The sequence below is a fragment of the Cervus canadensis genome, chromosome 16 (assembly GCF_019320065.1).
Source record: "Cervus canadensis isolate Bull #8, Minnesota chromosome 16, ASM1932006v1, whole genome shotgun sequence".
In the NCBI taxonomy this organism is placed as follows: Eukaryota; Metazoa; Chordata; class Mammalia; order Artiodactyla; family Cervidae; genus Cervus; species Cervus canadensis.
The window spans coordinates 31,550,173-31,570,267 of record NC_057401.1 but is presented as its reverse complement, the minus strand read 5'-3'; the positions used below and the strand labels follow the sequence as shown (position 1 = coordinate 31,570,267).

General features: G+C 38.5%; 1 protein-coding gene across 2 annotated transcripts in view; it reads right to left on the bottom strand.

Moving 5' to 3' along the window:
• Nucleotides 1–20,095, bottom strand: part of PLCXD3 (phosphatidylinositol specific phospholipase C X domain containing 3) — a 190,129-nt gene that overhangs the window by 22,934 nt on the left and 147,100 nt on the right. The window lies entirely within an intron of this gene.

The window sequence follows — 20,095 nt, the reverse complement described above, 5'->3', positions numbered from 1 at the left end:
ACTACAAAGCCACAGTCATCAAGACAGTATGGTACTGGCACAAAGACAGAAATATAGATCAATGGAACAGAATAGAAAGCCCAGAGATAAATCCACGAACCTATGGACACCTTATCTTTGACAAAGGAGGCAAGGATATACAATGGAAAAAAGACAACCTCTTTAACAAGTGGTGCTGGGAAAACTGGTCAACCACTTGTAAAAGAATGAAACTAGAACACTTTCTAACACCATACACAAAACTAAACTCAAAATAGATTAAAGATCTAAATGTAAGACCAGAAACTATAAAACTCCTAGAGGAGAACATAGGCAAAACACTCTCCGACATAAATCACAGCAAGATCCTCTATGACCCACCTCCCAGAATATTGGAAATAAAAGCAAAAATAAACAAATGGGACCTAATGAAACTTAAAAGCTTTTGCACTACAAAGGAAACTATAAGTAAGGTGAAAAGACAGCCCTCAGATTGGGAGAAAATAATAGCAAATGAAGAAACAGACAAAGGATTAATCTCAAAAATATACAAGCAACTCCTGAAGCTCAATTCCAGAAAAATAAATGACCCAATCAAAAAATGGGCCAAAGAACTAAACAGACATTTCTCCAAAGAAGACATACAGATGGATAACAAACACATGAAAAGATGCCCAACATCACTCATTATCAGAGAAATGCAAATCAAAACCACAATGAGGTATCATTACACGCCAGTCAGGATGGCTGCTATCCAAAAGTCTACAAGCAATAAATGCTGGAGAGGGTGTGGAGAAAAGGGAACCCTCTTACACTGTTGGTGGGAATGCACACTAGTACAGCCGCTATGGAAAACAGTGTGGAGATTTCTTAAAAAACTGGAAATAGAACTGCCATATGACCCAGCAATCCCACTTCTGGGCATACACACTGAGGAAACCAGATCTGAAAGAGACACGTGCACCCCAATGTTCATCGCAGCACTGTTTATAATAGCCAGGACATGGAAGCAACCTAGATGCCCATCAGCAGATGAATGGATAAGGAAGCTGTGGTACATATACACCATGGAATATTACTCAGCCATTAAAATGAATTCATTTGAATCAGTTCTAATGAAATGGATGAAACTGGAGCCCATTATACAGAGTGAAGTAAGCCAGAAAGATAAAGAACATTACAGCATACTAACACATATATATGGAATTTAGAAAGATGGTAACGATAACCCTATATGCAAAACAGAAAAAGAGACACAGAAATACAGAACAGACTTTTGAACTCTGTGGGAGAAGTTGAGGGTGGGATGTTTCAAAAGAACAGCATGTATATTATCTATGGTGAAACAGATCACCAGCCCAGGTGGGATGCATGAGACAAGTGCTCGGGCCTGGTGCACTGGGATGACCCAGAGGAATCGGGTGGAGAGGGAGGTGGGAGGGGGGATCGGGATGGGGAATATGTGTAAATCTATGGCTGATTCATATCAATGTATGACAAAACCCACTGGAAAAAAAATAAATAAATAAAGGAGAGAAAAAAAAATAAAAATAAAAATAGAAAAAAAAAAAAAGAAAAGTAGAGACATCACTTTGCCAACAAAGGTCTGTCTCATCAAAGATATGGTTTTTCCAGTAGTTGTGTATGGACATGAGAACTGGACATAAAGAAGGCTGAGTGCCAAAGAATTGATGCTTTTGAATTGTGGTGCTGTAGAAGACTCTTGAGAGTTCTTTGGACTGCATGGAGATCAAACTAGTCAATTCTAAAGGAAACTCAATCCTGAATATTCACTGGAAGGATCGATGCTGAAGCTGAATATCCAATACTTCGGCCACCTGAAAGAAAATGCTGACTCACTAGAAAAGACCCTGATGCTGTGAAAGACTGAGGGCAGAAGGAGAAGGGGTTGACAGATGATGAGATAGTTGGATGCCATCACTGACTCAATGGACTTGAGTTTTAGCAAACTCTGGGAGATAGTGAAGGACAGGGAAACCTGGCTTGCTGCAGTCGATGGGGTCACAATGAGTTGGACAAGATTTAGGGACTGAACAACAACAATGACATATTCCATTGAATATACACCACATTTCTTTATCTCTCCATCTGTATAGAGTCCTGGAAACTATTGGTCTTCATTATGTTCATATATTCCCTCTCAGTTTTAATAAATTTTATTGGGTACCAGTCATGTGGCATTTGTTGAGGTGGGTACAGGGATGAATCCAACATGGTCCTTGCCTTAATTATGGGACTAATTTTGGAAATACCTGAATTGTTATGAATAGAAATTGCTTAATTCCTCTGAATAGACTTGCATGAAAACATTGGACAATAATGTCCATGTAGCCTCTTTCAGCCTCACGAACTGGCTGCTGGCCTGTTTCTTAGCACACTTTCCAATTCCAAATGGAAATATTCTATGGAATCTTATAAATTCATAAGGCTAAGTAAAGACTACTCTCTAAGGATTCATAAGTTAAGTGAGTATTTATCAAACTTTGATGAATGGCCTATAATCAATACAGTGGCAGTAGAAAGAATAAGAGCTTTAGAATTAGAGCCTTGTTTGAGTTACTAATAATATGTGACCTTAAGAAAGGCTGTGTAATCTCCTGATGCTCACTTTCTTCACTGCAAATGGGGATAAAAATGGTATGTAAATTATAGGATTTTCACAAAAATAAAACAAAACAACACAAGATGGATAGGTGGTAGAAATTAGAGGTTAAGAGGGAGGACTTTGAAGAAGACTGAGTTCATATCCTGACACTCTCACTTCCATTTGTGTAACTTTAGTCAAGTCACTTAAACTTTTCTAGCTTCAGCTTTCTCATTTGTGAAAGGGACTAAAAAGAGTAAATTAAGTGAAAGTATTAGTCACTTAGCCGTGTCTGACTCTTTGTGACCCTGTTTTCTTTGTAGCCCGCCAGGTTCCTCTGTCCATGGGATTTTCCAGGTAAGAATACTGGAGTGGGTTGCCATTTCCTTCTCCAAGAAGAGTAAATTAATGTGGAGGTTAAATAGAATAAGATTAAAAAAAATAATATAATACTTGAGATATAAGAACTCAATAAATGATGGCTGTTACTCCATTCTTAGTGTCCATGCTTGAATTAACTAGTACATTGTAGACGGTAAATAAAAGTTAGCAAACTTCATTTTTCCTACTTTTAGATTATTGAAGGCAAATGACTGGAAAAGTTGCTCTGTGCATAGATGTGTAGTTCCTGCTGTGAAGAATTGCCCATATCCTCCTTTTCGGACTGAGAGTACTCATCTCAACAAGCGCTAGGAATGTTGTTTACTATCAGCTCTTAGCCTGAAAATTGCCTTCTGCTAAAGAGCTAATCATACTAGTCAAGATCACACACCACTCAAGGTCGTACACCTTCTCTGGGGACAACCAGCATCTAATGACTGATCTTTGGGAAGGGTGCAATATAAACACTTGCCTTAAGGCAAGACAACTCAGAAGGTTCATCCCAGCTCCAGAGCTTCCTATAGACTTGGCTGAGACCTTGTGGTAACTGTATCAAAGCCCAGCTCTCCATCTACTCAATCCTCTTCCCTTCACTTGCCCATAGGCATAGATTCCAAGGGAACTCCAGAATAAAAGTGCATACAAATCTCAGAGAACTAGGGTCTATTTCTTGGGAAATTTAATCTCTAAGTCTACAATTTAGGTGGCAAGAAATTCTGCAATCAGTAGACTTTCACCCAAATAACAATCAGGGGTAGACTTTGGTAACCTTAAGGAGAGAATAAGAGCTTTAGAATTAGAGCCTTAGAGAAACTAAAATTACATTTCCACTTCTCTCAAGCAAACAGGGTAGGTCTTAGGCTGGTTTGAGGGTATTTTTTTGGAGGCACTGTGGGAGAGGATCTCAGGAAAGCTTCCTTTATGCTTAGGGCCACGTACTGTGCAGAGTCATGCAGAACCTTTATATCCTCTGGCACAGCAGAAAGGCCACCAAGTCTAGACTACTTATAAATAGTGACCACATAGTCTTACATCAGTCACCTGTTAGGATTTCCCTCTGGATACCATTATGCTAAGAATAATGTATCAAAAGCTTAGAAGATCTAAACTTACTTCTAAAGAAAACAGTTGCTATGGTCAGTCTAATGGGAGAGTATTTCAAGCCCAAATTCCCCAGCAGAAGCTGGGGTCGGGGGCAAGGTGGTATTTATTACATTATTACAGCCTTCTGTGTATTGTACTTTGTGCATCTCCATGTCCCTGACATGTTCTTTCTTTTTTTTTTATGTTCTTTGAAAGATGAATGTAGCATCCAAATCAGATGTTCAATTTTTTTTTTTAAAAAGTCAAATTCAGAGATTTTCCATTCCTTAGAGAAAATGCTAACAGGCAGAATGAACACAACCAGAATTTAATTTGATCATAATATCACAGGTGCTAATGTGTCTGTGTGCCTATGGACCCATGTAATCATGCATAATTATGAGGGGGTGATTTCTTTGGCCTTTCCCTTTTAATCAGTGACAACTGCAGGTGCAAAGGGTAGAGGAATATGTCATTTGTTCTGCAAGAGAATAAGATTCATTATGCTGTTAATTCTATAATTTCCTCCTGACAGCGGTCTTACAAAGTTGGAGTCTTAATAGTACCAAAAGAGTGCAAAATCTTGAGTCAATTAGTCTTAGAAGAGTGTTTTCCATTGTGTTATCTATTGGTTATGCTTTTGGGAAATTGTGTTACCTGACACTTTAAAAATACTCTGCTTTAGCATTCTTTCACAACATGAAAACTTCCTAGGGACTTAATAACATACAATGAATATTGCCAAACCATATTGGTGCCATATCCATTATCTTATTTGTTAAGGTACCGTCCTCTTTCTTGTATATTTCCTCTTTGCCACATTTAGAAAAGCACCAGAGGATATCCAGTTTGAAAATGTCCTTAAGATATTTATAATCAGTGACCACATTCTCTAAAAATAAGTTACCCAAACAGAGTTCCATGGTACAATAGTCATAAGCTAAATGAAAGACATTCCTAAGACAAATAAATACTCTTTTGGTAGAATAAATTTAGGTAATATTAAAGCCTCTTTAATGTTCACAATAGACATAGTAGCATATTAAACATATTACCATGCTAAGGACATGGAGATGTTACTGAAATAAGAATGTATTTCCCTATTTTCAAACTGGTATTTTCCAAACTTATTTGACCCAGGAATAGTCTCAAAACTATTAACACACAGGCATGCATACACAAACACACCTTTTAATTTTCTTCCCACAAACCATCAAGAGACATCTACCGTTCCCAATGTTCTACAAAACACTGTTCTGGAATTATTGTAGGAGAACATCCTTTTCAAAGGCTCAACTCTGCCATATATTTCAGGGACTTGAAATTCTCACAGCCTCCTAAGTCAAACCCTCCCATCTTTGGCCTGCTCCCACTATTAGAAGGTTCTTTCTGACCACCCATTCGTCTTTCTTTTGGTTTACCCAGAACAAGATTATCCCTCTGTGACATGGTATTCCTTTAAATATTTGCAAATGATTGGGGTCCTCCTGCCCCACTATCTGTATCTGCCCTTCTCCATCTTTAACATCTCATTTTCTTTCCTTTAGATGACCAATGAAGATCTTTCTTATGGTCCTTTCACTCCCTTCTGAACACTTCACTTTGTCTATACTCCCTCCAAAACAGGTACCTCTGGAAAATCATGCAATTTTCTAACTTGGGTAGAGAGTATCACAGAGTATCTCCACTCTTATTCTGGGTACGATGGCTCTCATTACCACCTAAGATTCTTTTGACTATTTCTCTATTCATGTTTCCCAGTCACTCCATCATCATCTTTTGGGAATTCTTTAACAGCAAGCAGGAATGTATTAGGCATGTATTACCCCCTAGAGCTCTACTTCTGGAAGAGTCACCACCAGCCTGTTTCCTTATGCATTCTTCTTCCTCTTGAGTTAAAAAAATCTCTCTGTCACCAAAAAAGATACCAAGTATGCATGAGGTATGGTCCCACTAGAAATGTAAGAAAAGCCTTCAAGAGTTGTCTGAGACTGGATGGTACTGGAGACTAAAATATGGCAGCAGATGAAAAATATGGAAGTCTGGATCTTCTAGGAAGAAGCTCCAGCTGGCAGTAGCAGTGGTGTTGTCAGGGGATGTTAGACGTCCAGGTGAGTCTCCTCTGGGTTGTTTTAGAGTAAGAATGGCAATGAATACAGAGAACTGTATTTTCCTCTGAAACTTGAAGTCATATATGCATGTAAACATTGGGCCATGTAAATTATCTTACTGCCTGTTTGCCTTGAGCACAGAAACAGGGTTTGGTCAAGTGACATAATGACAATAATGCTGCCCTTCCTCACTGCAGTTTTAATTAAGTCATTAATTACTTAGCTATTGATTCTAAAAGTCATTGAGCATAGAATGTACCACATAAAGGGAGAGCATTATTTGCAACTGTGTCTGGTTATGTTTTAGGGCAGCGTTTGACAATGTGGTCCTAAAAGCACTTGCTATGCTTTTTTTCTTAATTAAAATCTCCCTCACATTTATCTAGAATGCAATCAAAATGATTCCTAGAAAGGTGAAATAAAATGCTCCCTCATGGCAGACCATATCCAGTCCTGGATGATCTCATGGGAGGTTTTCAGGGTTAGGTCTTCACAAGTTGTTATAGGATTGTTTCTGGCTGGAACAGAAGAAAAATCGCTGGCCATAAAGCAGGCCAAAGGAGCCTACAGGTGGGCACATGCAGAGCAGTTGGAAATTCAGAAAAGAGGCTCTGGTGTGTGTGTGCATGTGTTTTATGGAACCTCAAGTTCCAAAATTCTATAAAGTCACATCTACAATTGCATTAACTGCATATTTTCATATAGATGCTGCTCTCCTGAATTCTTCTGTCAGCAGTACCTCTGTGAGATATCAATAATAAGAGAGAGACTTCCTTGGTGCTCCAGGGGCTAAGACTCCATGCTCCCAATGCAGGGAGCCCAGGTTTGATACCTGGTCAGGGAACTAGATCCAACATGCTGCAACTAAGAGTTTGTATGCTGTGACTAAAGATACTGCATGCCGTAACTAAGACCCAGCAGCCAAATAAAGAAATAGCCAAACAAATAAATACTAAAAGTAGAAGAAGGAGTCTCATTCAGAGAATGCAATGGCCAGCAGGCACCACAGTCAGCCTTACATCAAGGTATTTGCCTTCAACTGAATTTTGAAAATGACTGCACAGTGTCCTGAAAAAAGGTAACATGATCTTATGAAACAACTTAATTAAATAAATAATACACTGAAATATCAAAATTACCCCAGAGGCAACAAAATATTTGATATATAATTGATGGTACATATAAATTATCTGACAGTCATAAAATAACACGAAAGCCAAGTGTTCTCAGTCTCTCAGTTCTAGGCTAGAAGTACAAAGATCAAAAAATTGAGTGTATTGTTTTCTACTCTAGACTGGGAACTTTTCTTTCAAACAACTGGAGTCCAGATTTGAAAAGGAACCCACAAAGTAAAGTCACTGGGAAACTAGATGGAAGCCCCTGAAATGGGGACTGTCTCAAAGGGCTCTATGGGCCAGCTTCTCAGCGTTGTGAGGCCTGCCCTCGGGGGACAGGCTAAGACAGAGTAGAATCTTCTCCAATGTGTAAAAGTCTCTCTGATAGGGAACTGTTTCAGAGGGCCAGTGCTATTTTCAAGTTAAAGAGTTAAGGAATACGTTTCAACTAAAAGTTGAAGTCAGCTGGAAAGAACCTAAAGAATGTTGCTTCTAATTTCATTAGGAATTCATGTCTAACTGGAAGTCATTAAATAGAAATTAATTGAAAATATCATCAAATGTGTGGCTTTCATAGCTACTAATAATAGAATATAGTTTATAACAGGTTTTATTCCTGGTATTCAGTTCCATTTTAGGGGATGAAAAGGGTTTGCTATTTAAAAAACAAACAGAAACCTTTGATAATATCCACCAAAGTAAGGCATTTTACATAAATGTAAAAGATGCTGCTGCTAAAATACTCCCCATTTTTGAATGACACACATTACTATTTTCATAAAGGTCCATAATGATGATTTACTTTGGTGGCTCAGTGGTAAAGAATCTGCTTGGCAATGCAGAAGATAAGGAGAGTCCGGTTCAGTCCCTGGGTTGGGAAAATCCCCTGGAGGAGGACATGGCAACCCACTTCAGTATTCTTTCCTGGGAAATCCCATGAACAGAGGAGCCTAGTGGGCTATGGGGTTGCAAATTACATGTCCATGGGGTTGCAAAGGGTCGAACATGACTATGCACACCCGCTGATCCATGTCTCAGCTACATTATATGATTATATCCAGCAGAATTGAGTGGAAAACAAAATCATGAAGACTGACTTGAGAATTGTAAATCTTTGATCCTCAACCTGACTCAACTACCAAAGGCTATCCATGAAAGACAACAGCGTCAATTTCACATGTCTAGTCTGTGACATGGAGAAGGCAATGGCGACCCACTCCACGGCTGAGCAACTTCACTTCCAGTTTTCACTTTCATGCATTGGAGAAGGAAATGGCAACCCACTCCAGTGTTCTTGCCTGGAGAATCCCAGGGACGGGGGAGCCTGGTGGGCTGCCATTTATGGGGTCGCACAGAGTCGGACACGACTGAAGTGACTTAGCTGCAGCAACAGCAGCCTGTGACATCAGTGTCCAGATGGATAGCTTTCTCCCTGCCTATGAAAAAGTCAGTCTTGAGACCAAGACTGAGAGCCTGCTTTAACCATGTCTGCAAGTCACTGACTCTCTTTGTGCAAAGTGCAGAATAGAAATAGATCACTCCACCTCAGGATTATTGGGTAGCTCAGATATATTCATGACTGTGAACAAATCTTGAAAATGACAACACGCCCTACAAATTTAAGGTTTTCTAATTAAACAAACTATTTGAAATTATGTAAAATGAAAATCGTTCTGCCCTCAACTGAACTTTTCACTTGTAAACGGGTTGGACTGCCATTGAGTTTTCTGTGTTTATTCACCTAACCTGCCTTGGTTATGCATCAACTCTTTCACCTTATTAGAGGTCATGAAGGATGGCAGAAAATAGTCAAGGTCATGGAAGAAAAGAGTTTCTATCACTATTTTTACATTTCTTGGAGTCTTCCCCATGTTGCTAATCTCAAATGATTTGAGTCTAAAATGAAATTGGAGTCATCTGTTACAACGTACCTAAAGATTATAAACTGAAATTCTAGCTTCATGCTTGAGACCAAGCCACTCAACTGGGCAGCAGAGGGGCACATTCTTAGTCATATTTTCTTGCTCAAGATAGTCCACAGTCCCCCTCTCAATTTCTACCATCCACAAGAAGGCTTTCTTCCAATTGCAGTAAATGAGACTTGATTATGTGGCTGAGGTCTGGTGAACTCCTGTCTTCTCATCTACTTAAGAATAAACCTAGGTAGCCAGGAAGAAATGTGTCCATTTTGGAAACGAGGCACTGCAGCAAGCAGATATGACTTGGAAGGTACCATCCCTTACAGAGTAATCCATATACCTTCCAGTTGATCAAGGCATGGAAATACCAGCTCGACCAGATCATTCTGGCTAATGATGCCATAGTTTTCATTTGCTCCTGTCAAACCAAATGCCATTGCACATCAGGCACTGTGTTAGGTGATGGAGGCATCACTCTAGGTTTTGAAGAGTGAGCTTAGAAGAGTATGTGAAGATAAGGCCTTAACGTTTGGTTTCTAGTTTAAACCAAACATTGGATCATAAACTCAAGAAATGGCCCTAGCTTTACCATCTGTGAAGTAGTTAGATGTTATTAACTCTGTCCACCAAATTCCCTAATGATGGTACAAAAAGTCTGATACCAAAGAGTTTGAGCCAAAAGGTAGCTCAATGATTTAAGACGAAGGTTCACAAACTATATTTTTCTAAACATACAATAAAAGATATCCAGAATGGCTTGTACATTTAATGTCAATATTCTATTACCAATTTTAGCATCTCGTTCTTATTTCTTTTTAAAAGATATCAATAGTCAACTGTGGTAGGAAACATTTCAAAACAGAAGTGAAACACCCTAGTGCAGCATAAAAATAAACGTAAATCAATAGGAAAGAAGTAGCTGATTCATTCCCAAATTCACATATAAGATTTTGGATTGTAGTTACTTATTTCAATGAGCCAATGCTCTTGCTTCACATATAGAAAAACATGAGCAATGGTGTCTCTCTTTTCTACCCCCCCCCCCATTTTATCTAAGAAGGATACCATCTGGACAAAATTAAGAATAGTGGTGGATGACTGGGTGGATCCTAGAAATCTTCATGTTCTTAGAGTTGGAAATTTGACAGCTTCGAAGATCTATACTTATCTGAATGTGAATATAGAGTGAAGACAGATATTCTTTTCATTGTTGTTGTGTTGCTCAGTTCTGACTGAATTTCTGTGACCCTGTGGGCTGTAGCTCACCAGTTTCCTCTGTCCATGGGAGTTTTCAGGCAAAAATACTGGAGTGGGTTGCCATTTCCTTCTCCAGGGGGTCTTCCTGATCCAGGGATTGAACCCACATCTCCTGAATTACGGGTGGATTCATTTACTGGTGAACCACCAGGTTAAATGCTTTTCATTAGAAGCATGTAAAAGTTTAATGATAATTAACTCATCAACACACTTGTGCTGTCAAGGCTGCTTCAACTTCACACAAGCTGTAGGATCCTTAGAGTTAAACCCAGGTAGCTCGATCTTTTGCTACCCTGCACCCTCCACTTACTGAACTTCTAAGGGTATGAATATACTTAATATGCCACAATGATTTAGGCAAACTGGACCAAAGGTATTAAAAGCATATTCTTTCCTTCAAACAGGACTACCCTTTATTATGCAATCTGAAGATTCTATGTTACTTGAAATCTATTGTTTTGCTTCAAAAATATTTTATATAAGCAGAAAAAAAAATCCAAAGCAAAAACAAATTATCTCCAAGTAGCCAATGAGTATTTTGAAAATGAATTACTGTTAGGCAAAGGAAAAATGAACTTTGTTTATATACAAAGTGCCTTCCTTTCAGCTAAAATAAATGGCTGATTTAGTTTCAAAGTAAAAATTTCTAACCCCAGTAGGTGGTTCTATGTTGGACTACCACAAAAATCACTAAGCTCAGTGTGTATCTACAGCCTGAACAATAGATTGAAATAATTTAAAACCACCACACATGTCTAGACTGAGAATATTTTCAGTCACAATGAAAATCCAATATGCTTAAACCTAGGAAAAATAAAGAATGACATCAGCTAATAGTGCATTCTGACATTTTTCTGATCTTAATGAAAATGTTTTCCAATGTCAAGTCACAGTCATATTAAAACATTTTCCCCCAAAGCCAAGGTCTATATTTGCTATATACACAAGGCAAACATTTTCATGAATTGTGTTATTTACTTGTTTAAGCTGAACTGGATGATTTGTTTGTTTGAAAAATTCTTTACACCTCAGGCATCTATTTCAATTTCAGATAAGTCATAAAAAACTGTATTGTGTTTTTACCATCTCATATTTGTTCTAAGTTTTAAATCTATGGTTCTCCATTTGCCATAGAATACTTTCTTGGACTAAACAAATAATCCTTATAAATTGATGTTTTGAATTATTGGGCATGTTATTAAATGAATTAAAGGGGTGATTTTAGATCGACTTCTAAAACATGAATAATAAATTGGCCATAAAGGGCAAACATTAAACTGGTGTTTAGAATCATCTCCACGAACACAGGGTAAAAGAAAGCAAAATATAGTCTGCCCAATAGCTTATTGACGTATCTGACCAAAAGAAGTACCAAGTCAACCATGCAGAAATGTAATTTATTTTTAGAAAGGGTAGACTAAGTAATGAAGACTTCAGATTTCTTCAGCTATTATTCAAATAAAATAATAGGACTTTTCTTTTTTTACATTTTTTCAGTTTTTTTTTTCACAGCAAATGAAAATGTAAATTCTAAGTGACCAAATCATCCATTGAAGAAATATTTGAATCTAAAGTGAAAAATCTACTTCCATTTTGTTACTTAAGAAAATAGTTATTTTTGTTCTAACATTTATACTGAACATGGTAGTGGTGGTTTAGTCTCTAAGTCATGTCCAACTCTTGTGACCCCATGAACTGTATGTAGCCCGTCAGGCTCCTCTACTGTCATTAATTTTCTCTTATGACAATTTTAATTCATCCATTTGCCTAGAAACTACTTTAGATGAAAACTATATAAATGTAACTGATGCCAGTGACTCACATTAATTAATAGCAGATCAATAAAGTCAAAGAAATTACTACTGATTCCTAAATATTAAAATTACTCAGTTGCTGTTATTTCAGCTTAAGTTTGCAATCTATGTTAGATATCATTTAGGAAAGGCTTCCTAATTCATGTAGAGTAAGGCATGCCTTAAAAATCATAATTTTATTTTTCTTCACATAAATTGAAATTTATATTTGTGTTACATTAAGCTAATATCTTCATTCATTTTCTTATTTACTTATATATGCATTGTTCACCTACTTTGGGCTCCAGGGACTAGAGAATTAATGGTGAATAAAATAAATTCTTTGCCTACTCTTATATATCTCACAGTTTAGTGGTGGGTGTGTACTTGTGCAGGCATTAAAGATAATCATAAAAATAAGGGTTTAATTAAAAACTGTGGCAAGAGATACAGAAGGGAGTTAAATGGTTCTATAAGAGCATGGAACAGAGCAACTCTGACCCAGTCAGAGTAGTCAGGATACCGATGTGGGTATTTTCTTTTTCAAAGTCCAAATAGTAATTGATGAAGTAAGTCAACATTTGATTTGTCTCAAAATGAAATTATCTCTGCAGACATGGGCTTTGTTTGAGATTCTCCAAATTATGTCTTGGCTAAATTTAACCAGACAAGACAAAAGAACTTGAGAGCAAAAGTGGAATTCAGAGAACTTGTCGTCCAACCCTCTTATTGGGTAGATGGGGAAACTATGCTTGTGGAAGGGTGAATAGCTTGCCTGTTTGTTTCCACTCAGTGGTAGAGATGAAATTAGAACCCCATTATGCTAAAATCCTATCCAGCATGCCAGCCTCTCATCCATACCACTCTGCATCTGGTTTACCTAATGCTATCTAATGCATTGAGGCAGTAACTGAAATAGCAATATGGTAAGAAAGCTTAGAAAATGAGAATATTCATGAAGGAACAATCACTTTCTGAACACAATCTGTCACTCAGCTCAAGTCACAGCTGAAAGAAAACTATAGCTATGCATACAACCAGATATCTTGTAAGTTTCCAGCTAATTATCAGGCTTCATTCTTTTCCTTAAATTGTGTGTGTGTGTGCATATGTATCTTTAGGTTTAAAGCCACTAACCTTTATAGACTCATATTCTTTTGCTCAAATCAAAATTGAAATTAATTCATGGCCAATCTTATATATCATTTTTCCTGTATACTTATTTGACTTTATCCAAATGGATGTTTTCAATAAACTGTAGTTTTTAGGGAAGTTTAAATTTACAGAAAATACACAGAGAGTGCTGAGAGCTTCCATATATATCCTCTCTCCACATACACAGTTTCTCCTGTTACTAAAATTTACATGAGTACAGTACATTGGTTACAATCAAAGAACCAATATTGATACATTATTATTAACTGAAGTCCATAGTTTATATTTTACTCTTCGTGCTGTCAGTTCTTTGTGCGTGCCTGCTAACTTGCTTCAGTTGTGTCTGACTCTTTGCAACCCCAGGGACTGCAGCCCGCCAGGCTCCTCTGTCTATGGGGATTCTCCAGGCAAGAATACTGCAGTGGGTTGCCATGCCCTCCCCCAGGGGATCTTCCCAACCCAGGGATCGAACACATATTTCTTATTTCTCCTGCATTGGCAGGTGGATCCTTTACTACTAGTGCCACCTGGGAAGCCAGTCAGTTCTATAGATTTTGACAAATGAAAAATGTGCTGAATCCACCACTACAGAGTCATACAGAATAGTTTCACTGCCCTAAATATCTTCTGTGCTCCACCTATTCAGTTATCCTCCCTTTCTTTAAACCCTTGGCAACCGCTGATCTTTTACTATACAGATAGTTTTGTATGTGTGTAGTAAAATATGCAGAATATAAAATCTACAAGTTTAACAATTTTTAAGTGTACAATTCAGCAGGCATTAAGTACATTCACACTGCAAGCATCACCACTATTCAACTCTTCTTCTTTTCCTTTCCCCAAATGCCATGCCTTTTTAGACTGACTTTTTAAACTTATTGTTAAGCATTTAAGTTTCCGCCATGCCTTTTTGGGGTTCATTTCTTTTCATACTGAATATTATTCCTTTGTATTGACATATTGGGCTTCCCTGCTGGCTTAGGTGGTAAAGAATTTGCTGCAATGAAGAAGACCCAGGTTCAATCCCTGGGTTGGGAAGATCTTCTGGAGAAGGGAATGGCTACCCACTCAAGTATTCTTGCCTGCAGAATTCCATGGGCAGAGTAGCCTGGCAACTACAGTCCATAGAGTCGCAAAGAGTTGGACCCAACCAAGTGACTAACACAAACACACACACGGTTGCATCAGTTTGTTTATACTTTCAGGTACTGTAGGACATCATGGTTGCTGCCAAGTTTTGGCAAGTGTGAATAAATCTCCTAAAAGCATCCATGTGCAGGTTTGTGTGTGGACAGATCTTCAATTCATTCTGATAAATCTAGGAATGAGGTTTGCTGGATAATATGGTAAGCCTAGGTTTAGCTTTAAGAAGCTGTCAAACTGTCTTCCAGAATAGCTGTTCCATTTTGTATTCCCACCTAGAAAGAATGAGAGTTCCTGTTGCTCCAAGTTTGGTGGAACATTTTGTGTTGTCAGCATTTTGGATCTTAGCCATCCTAACAGATATGTAGTGGTATCTTACCACTTAAATGGACATTTTAGAACTTTCCAAATTACAGTTGAAGAGAATCCTCAGTACAGTAAAAGAAAATGCTTCACCTATTCAAATGACCTCTGATCCATTACTGGCAAAGTTTGCCACTCTAAAGTTGGTCTGCTTTAGACATTTACTAGATCAGTTTTTTTTTTTTTTCTAGGTCTTCAGCAACCTTTCAGTTCAAGATGAAATGATTGATCCCTTTTCTGAGCTCTTATAGCACACTGTTAATTCTTATATTACTTGCTTATCACACTGCACCATAAGCATCTATTGCTATGCCACACTTTCCCACTGGACTTTGAGGTTCTAAAGGCAGAAAACTTGAGGTACATGAGTCTGCAGCCCTGTGCTGAGCACAGAGTCTCTATGTGGTGGTCATCAGCTTAGAGTTGTTCCTGATTATGACAGATATTAGTGGAGAACATGTGCATGTGTGCATGCTCAGTAGCTTCAGCGGCATCTGACCCTTTGCTACACGATGGACTGTAGACCACCAGGCTCCTCTGTCCGTGGGATTCTCCAGGCAAGAATACTGCAGTGGGTTGCCATGCTCTCCTCCAGGGGATCTTCCTGACTCAGGGATCAAACCTTACATCTCTTACATCTCTTGCCTTGGCAGGCAGGTTCTTTATTCACTAGCACCACCTGGGAAGCCTAGAGGACATGTGAGGTCCACTCAAATCCATCCTGGCCTCAGCCTCACTAACTTCTAACAATTTTGCCCTGAGTTGCAATTATGGCCTCTCCCTGTTCTAAAACTAGATCAAGTAAAGGTACTATTACTCAAAAAATCAAGTAAAGGCAAGAAAGAAAAGACAGAAAAAACAAAATAGTCCCCAAAGAGGCAAGTAGTCCACTAAAAATAAAAAGTTGCTGGCTTTCTCCCTCTTTCCCTTGCCCACCCCCCCATCCTTTCCAGGTGCTATGTCACTACTCTAGCTTAACCAGTTAATTAACAAGGTCAGGGGGCTTTTACAAATATAACAAAAGGTCTTCCAACTTTGCAACAGATTTTTTTCAGGAAATGTCATTACCATCATATAAAAATGATGACTTGAAAACAGAACAAATTACCAGGAGGTTTGGTCTGGTTTTTGATTCCAAAGCCATTGGACCAGAGGTGATGGTGAATACATTAGCTGGCTGGCAGTCCACACAATGCAAGCTCACTAAGGAGAAAGGCATTGGGATCAAGACCTGCAGTTGACCCAAGAGTACTTGGCAAGGAAGAAGAGAGACTTTAAACTGCCTGAGAATGAGAACAAGCCCTCACTTTCAGAGAAAGCATAGAAACACTAAGCTCTGCAAAGTCTACCCAGGATAGTGTAAAGTGCCAAGGTTTAACAAGGTCAAATAATAATCACACATTCAAGTACTTGCTCCAAGTACCCAGTAACTGAATCTAAACCATGTAATTCAAAATCCCTAGATGACTGTAATGTGATTTGCTAATCTTTCCTATGAATTATTGACAATATCCATCAATAGATAAGGACTATAAATAACTAAATGCAAAGTATTAGAGATTCTAGGTACTTATATTTTACCAGTCTGGCATCTGCAAGAAAACTCCTAACTCTCTCCAGGAGTTGTTTAAGCAGCCAGTATTTCCAAAGCAAACTTCATTTTTTAAAAGGATAGCTGGGCTTATTAAAGGTCATTAGAACACTACAGATGATTTTAGGCACCAAGGAGCAATCAGAAGTTCAAAGTGTTGTGTCTGGATGAAAAAAATGTCATTTTGAGAATCAAACATCTCCTCAGGAGGGTTGTCATTCTCAGGGAAATTACTTTTCCCAAATTCAGAGATGTCAAGTCCTCTTGTTAGGAAAAGTGCATGGCATTCTTTAACCTTTCGTTGTACTAAATTCTGCCTCACAGTGTGATGAAAGGACAGTCTCCTGGAGAAATCAATATTCTTTTAAGCAGCAGCCACCAGGGCACACCCCACTCCATGGCTATTGTGGAGATGGAGGTGAGGGATTGTCAAAAACATCCCATACTTTTCCCACATGAAATGGACCAAGAAGTGAGTCTTGTCCTTCGGAGATTTAAATGGCACTTTAAAATGCTAGGTGTTTTTGGCTGCACACTTGAGGAGATTAGCAGACTCAAAAAGGCACTACGCAGGTGAGTAATTATTACAACACAAATGTATGTAGCACAGTGCATATAAATCCCTGGGGTTATGGAGCACTCACTAGCCCCTTGGTGGTCCTTTGGTACTGTGTTTATTGCTTTTACTGCCCTGGATAAACCTGTGAACTCCCAAAGCCAAGCTGGAGTGTCCTGGCGAGCACACAAGTTTCATTTTTTCCCTTACTGCTCCACACCATGTTGTTGCAGAGAACTGTATCCAGGTCTATCCAGTGCTCCCAGGCTGTGCAGAGAGGCTGATACCTGTCCTCAGATGACCCCACAATGGCTGAAGTTGATGAAGAGGACTATGCCCACCTCCCGTGCTAGAAGTTTCCAGTGTCCCCTGTGTCACGAGAGATACATGACACATATCTCTCACTTGCTCAGGCTTTTAAGTAGTTCTACATACAACATTTTTAACTTCAAGGTACTGTGGAGCTTGGAAAGCCGTCGTTCTCCTCTGTGCTGAGTATCTGCTGAGTGTTTTCTTCTTCATGTACTAAACATCAGGGGCAATCTGCGGGCTGCTTCATTTTCACAACAAAGCCTAAATAAATTCTACACATTGATCAAAATTTGACAGCTCAGCATGTGGTTTTGCAACATGCTGCTTGGGTAGCCGTGCTTTAAAATACTCAAGGTCATTTCCACAGTGAAAATTTAGGCTTGAAACACCTTATGCCCGGCTTTGCCTCACCTCCACTCCCTTCTCTTTAAAAGCCCAATTCTCTTACTCTGTTAGCTTCTCCTCTCTGTTAACTCATTGAAGCAAGAGGCATGGTTGATTTCAGGCAATTCTACAGCAAACTCCATAAGAAAGATCCTGGGAGAACTCTGTTTGCTACGGTTCTCACCACCTGAGAACCTTTTTTAAAAAATCTATTTATTTATTTGGCTGCGTAAGGTCTTAGTTGCGTTATGTGGGACCTTTTGCTGCAGGGCATAGGCTCTCTGGTTGTGGTGCGCAGGATCAGTAGTTTGGCGCAGGCTTAACTGCTCCATGCTGGCTGAGATCTCAGTTCCCCAGATGTGGGATTGAACCCACATCCCCTGCATTGCAAGGTGGATTCTTAACCACTGGACCACCAGGGAAATCATTTGCTGCACACCCCTGCTCTTTTTAAGCCTCTCTTCACTTGCTCTTCTCCTCTATTATTTTCTTTTATCGCCACCTGAAGCTTAAGTAGGGGGATTAATCCTAGGCTATAGGTCCTAGCTCCATTATGTAGAGGATACTATAAATTTTCATGGGATTTTGTCTTCTTAGGGTTTAGATACATTCCATTAGAAAGACTGTTAAGGCAGTGGAGAACTGGGCAACTAAATAGAAATTTCATCTTTCTTGAATTATGCTTAAAGGAATACAATAACAATGTTCTGGGCATGAAACATCATATCAGGAAAATCAGGTGCAATCCTGTCCAAAGAGAAGGTCAGTACAATTTTTCTAGGTTATTTTAGAAGACTCAGTATGGAAAAAGGCCAGCGATCTGTGAAGTAGGGCAATTATAGACAATATCATTTTCCCCAGAAAATTGCTTCTTAAAGTATGACAAAAATATTGCACAAACAAATCAAAAGCTCTTGTTCTTTGAACTGCTGTTTAGATCTTATCTTCCTTTTAATATCTGTATCTAGTTTTGATGACTTTATTTATACCTTTACCACCATCTTGAAATGAAAAGCTCTGTAAAGAAGTGATTCTTGCTCCTGCAGTGGGCAAAATTCACCAAACCATACTTTATAATATTGCTTGTGGAAAAGATTGGAAAAAATTTAAATTAGGTGATGATATGTTTCATAAACTATCAAAGAAATCCCAAGAATTCAGAGAAGATACTTTTTTTTTAAGAACTTTACTTTAACCTTTGGTTTGCTTGATTTTCTAAGAAAAAACAGCAACAACAAAATCAGGGCAAATAATCTGACTCACTAAGTCTCTGACAAATGCTTTCACTAGGTCATACATTTTTCCACTTAACATCACTGTTGCTTTCAATTTCACATCAATGTGACTTCATTTGTAACATACTAGTCACTATTCCTTTGTTATTATGTTCTGAAACATGTGAGAAATAGGCCATTTATTTTCTTGAGGGAACATTTGGGAAAAAAGCAAAATAATTGCAGTGTCCTGGCATGATGAATATTACATTTCATGATGATTATTAGATTTCAGAACTAGGCCATTTTTACCCAATTTATCTATTGCAACATTAAGTTATGTGGATTTAATGAGGCCAGAAATGGCCTGTTCCCTAAAATGGCCAGATCCTGAGAAGTTTAATCAATGAACTTGACTGAAAATAAAACTGGTCACAGTATGTATTATAACCACAGATATTAACACATTCTCCCTATGCATATGTGTATTTTAAGTCATAAAATACAGAACCATGTCTTCTTGTCACTTTAAAAGCTTGACATACAAGGGAATCACCCCATTGTCTGATCTCTTTTAAGCTTCTAGTTACTTCATCTGGTCCCTCCCACATGAATTTAGGCTCAAGACCCATTAAACACCTGAGGGTCTTGAATTTGTACATAATAGTCCTTCTGCCTCAAAAGTTCTTTTTCATCTGGGAAATTCTTAGATCAAAAATCACTTTCTCTACGAAGTTTTCCTGAAAACCTCTGGGATCATGAAGGCAGAGACAATGCCTTACTTAACCTCAAATAGACAATATGTAGCAAATCCTGGAAAAGCAGGTGCTTAAGATATGGTTTTTCCAGTGGTCATGTATGGATGTGAGAGTTGGACTGTGAAGAAAGCTGAGCACCGAAAAATTGATGCTTTTGAACTATGGTGTTGGAGAAGACTCTTGAGAGTCCCTTGGACTGCAAGGAGATCCAACAAGTCCATCCTAAAGGAGATCAGTCCTGGGTGTTCATTGGAAGGACTGATGCTGAAGCTGAAACTCTAATACTTTGGCCACCTCATGTGAAGAGTTGACTCATTGGAAAAGACTCTGATGCTGGGAAGGATTGAGGGCGGGAGGAGAAGGGGACGACAGAGGA